Below are 3,874 nucleotides of genomic sequence, written 5' to 3'. Positions count from 1 at the left end.
ATGGCTAGTGAGGAGAGTTTTGTTGTTTTGGTTCACCACAGAGGATCCATTAAGAGGAAAACTCGTTCCGGAGTGAAGTTCACAGATAAAGATCCTCTCTGTATTGTCGTAACTCCTCGGACGAGCTATGACGACCTTGTTAGATCTGTACTAATGAAGCTCGGTCTGGAAGATGCGAAGCGGGTGAAGAAGTTTTTCTATCGCATTCCAGTCACGGTGCTCCAGGATTCCGTGAAGTATGATTGTTTCATGATCAGCAGTGATGAGGACTTGCAGGTAATGTTTCTTTGTCGGCGGCAGTTTCCGGAGGTCAGGACCCCAGAGTTGTTGGCAAAGCTGGTTGATGTGGTATCCAGCTCAGGGGGTTCGAACCGAAATACCACCACTTTAGCCACACAAGCCGGTTCTAGTTCCCGGCCTGCTGTTGCTTCTTCCTCCGTCCCTGTCTACCAGCCAGTGGTCCAAGCTGTCGCCTCCCCGTCTTTTGCTGTTGATCTCAATGGCAGCGTTGGTGAAGACGTACGTTGCACCGCTTGGCGTTGGAGACGGAGGGTTGGGTGATGCAGATGAGGATGACGTCGAGCCGGATATGATTGACGATGACAGCGGCGATGATATTGGAGCGACTGAGCCTGCATTGGCGGCGGGTGGTTCTAGCACTGGCACACAGCAGTATCCACTACATTTTTCCTCTTTGGACTTGGATGCCATGAGGCAGGAGGGGGTTTTTGGGCACTCTGTTGGATTCGGAGCTAGAGATGCGGAAGGGAGTGCTGGTCTGACAGAGTTCCAGGTTGGTCAGCAATTTCAGGATAAAGATGAGGCCCTTCTAAGTGTGAAGACTTACAGCATCCGGCGAGGGGTACAGTACAAGGTAGTCGAGTCTGATCATCGCCGGTATGTGGGCAAGTGTTCCAAATTTGGGAATGGGGTGCACATGGTTGATTCGGCTGAGTCTCCGGAAGCGCAAGGGCATTTGGGAGGTCAAACGGTATAATGGACCTCACACTTGCCTGGCCACATCCATCTCGAGTGACCATAGGAGTTTGGATTATCATGTGATTTCGGCGTTCATTATGCCAATGGTTAGGGCTGATGCATCCGTCAGCATAAAGGTGCTCCTCAACGCCACCGCAGCACACTTTGGGTTTAGGCCGACTTACAGGAGGGTCTGGATGGCAAAGCAGAAGGCTATTGCCGTCATCTACGGTGATTGGGATGAGTCATACAACGAGATACCTAGGTGGGTGTTGGGTGTCCAGCTGACGATGCCTGGTACTGTTGCAGTCTTAAGGACGAGCCCCGTTCGAGTTGGAGGACAGGTGGACGAGTCTCAAGCATATTTTCACAGACTTTTCTGGACTTTTCCACCTTGCATCGAGGCCTTCCGCCATTGCAAGCCGCTAATCAGCATCGACGGCACCCATCTGTATGGCAAGTACGGGGGAACCTTGCTCATCGCAATTGCACAGGACGGGAACTCCAACATTCTACCTGTTGCATTCGCACTAGTAGAGGGTGAGAATGCTGAGTCCTGGACATTCTTTCTCTCTCACCTTCGTCAGCACGTGACACCGCAGCCGGGTCTGCTGGTTATATCGGACAGGCATAACGGCATCAAGGCTGCGCTAGAGGCTCCTGATGGAGGTTGGTTACCTCCATCTGCATACCGCGCATTCTGCATTCGACACGTAGCTGCTAATTTTGCCCTAACCTTCAAGGGCAAAGATGCACGGAGGCTTCTTGTGAATGCGGCGTATGCCAAGACCGAGGTTGAGTTTGATTACTGGTTTGATATACTGAGATCTGAAGACCCGGCGATGTGTGAGTGGGCGAACCGGATTGATTATTCATTGTGGACTCAGCATCGTGATGAGGGTCAGAGATTCGGATAATACATTAATAATGAACTTGGATATATTTATACTAAAATGAAATAGGGAAGGCTTAGTAGAGTACCTCGAGGCCAATGGCCAGCTGATCATGTCAAACCCAGAAGGCATAAACCGAGGAAATCGCCAGAAGATCCAAGATTGAAGTAGCTGAAGTGGGCCTGCTAACTTGACGACATGTCTGTTCGCCACTCGGCACATGCACCGGTACAACCATGCCAGTGCTGCAGAGGCCCACTGTAGGTACCCATCTCCTCTAGCCTAGTTACGTACGGAAGCCATCTAATGTGAATGCGGTTCCCAGACTTGTCCCCAAACAGCTGCGTGCCCAACAACATCATAATATACGCACGGACATATCACCGCACAGTCTCGTCATCTGCTCCATCGGGACACTCACCAAAAGTCTCCTGAAACCAGCTGCAGTTCACTGCGTACTTCTGAACCTGGCTGGGAGGAGGAACCACTCCAAGCAGCTCCTGGAACCACACCCATGCTGGAAGGCCACCCTGGATGTATAAATGGAACTCTGACAGGCAGCCGCTCACGTAACGCCCGTCCACTGGCAAACCCAACTGGTATGCCACGTCCTGGAGAGTGATGGTGCACTCTCCGAACGGCATGTGAAACGTGTGCGTCTCCGGACGCCATCGCTCGACAAATGCACTGACAAGGGCCTCGTCTAACCGGAACCATCTTTCGTTCAGCCTTGCAAGATGGTATAGTCCTGCCATCTGCAAGTACGGAACGTATCTGTCATCTAGTCGCATGCCCTGCTGTCGCCGCATGCTCCTAATGCATCGCTGGGGCTGTCCAAGAAATGCATCGCACAGTTAGAACCAGCTTAATAACCAACAACAAGCATAACCAGCACGATAATACATGAACAAAATAATTGACTAAATAAAACCGCATAAAATTACATGAAAGATAACCGCATGTAAAACAAACCCATAGACAGCACAATTAAACCGCTAAGATAAAACAGCTTCAGGAGAACCACTAACATAAAACACCTTACCTAAAACGGTTAACATAAAACAGCTACCATAAAACAACTAACACAAACCATCAACATAAAACCACTAACAAAAACCACTTACATATACTACTAACATAAACCGCTTGCATAACCACTCACAAAAACCGCTAACATAAACCACCGACATAAACTACTAACACAAACCACTAACTTAAACCACTAACATAAACCACTAACATAAACCACTAACTTAAACCACACCCTAAAACCACTAACATAAACCACTTACTTAAACCACTAACTAAAACCACTAACATAAACCACCAACATAAACCACTAACACAAACCACTAACTTAAACCACTAACATAAACCACTAACATAAACCACTTACTTAAACCACTAACTAAAACCACCAACATAAACCAACAACATAAACCAACAACATAAACCACCTACATAAACCACTAACATAAACCACCATCTAACCCACATGCAAAACCACTAACTCGCAAATACCGCTACAATCAGAAATATTTCCGTACTAACCTCGTCGTTGATGACGCCAGCTATATGAGCAACTCCGTCCAAGCGATACAAACGTGCTGGATCGTCTCCCATCTGCAGAGTATTCCGTTCAGGTCTTCCTCGGAGAGAATCTGGGTCGTTTTCTCTGAGATTTGGTCGGGTAGGAGGAAGGAAGAATAGTTCGAATGAGGGTGCTTCGAACTCCTTATATAGCCGAATCACCACTAATTCGAACCAGGTTGGTTCGAATTATGAAGGAGCAAGCCAAAGGTAATTCAAACCAGGGTGGTTCGAATTACTTGCTTTGATTTCCAATGCCTAATTCGAACTTGACTAGTTCGAATTACATTCATATCGAGTTCGAACCGGCTTGGTTCGAACTACGTTCAAGGTTTCTCTGCCACCAATTCGAACCAACCTGGTTCGATTTACTAACGAATGTAGTTCGAACCACCCTGGTTCGAATTACATAA

The 3,874-nt window shown here is 47.9% G+C and overlaps 1 pseudogene; it reads left to right on the top strand.

Moving 5' to 3' along the window:
* On the top strand, positions 1 to 3,874 carry LOC130975861 (uncharacterized; annotated as a pseudogene).

Source organism: Arachis stenosperma, chromosome 4 (genome assembly GCF_014773155.1).
Source record: "Arachis stenosperma cultivar V10309 chromosome 4, arast.V10309.gnm1.PFL2, whole genome shotgun sequence".
NCBI classification, from domain to species: domain Eukaryota; kingdom Viridiplantae; phylum Streptophyta; class Magnoliopsida; order Fabales; family Fabaceae; genus Arachis; species Arachis stenosperma.
This window is presented reverse-complemented; position numbering and strand designations above follow the sequence as displayed.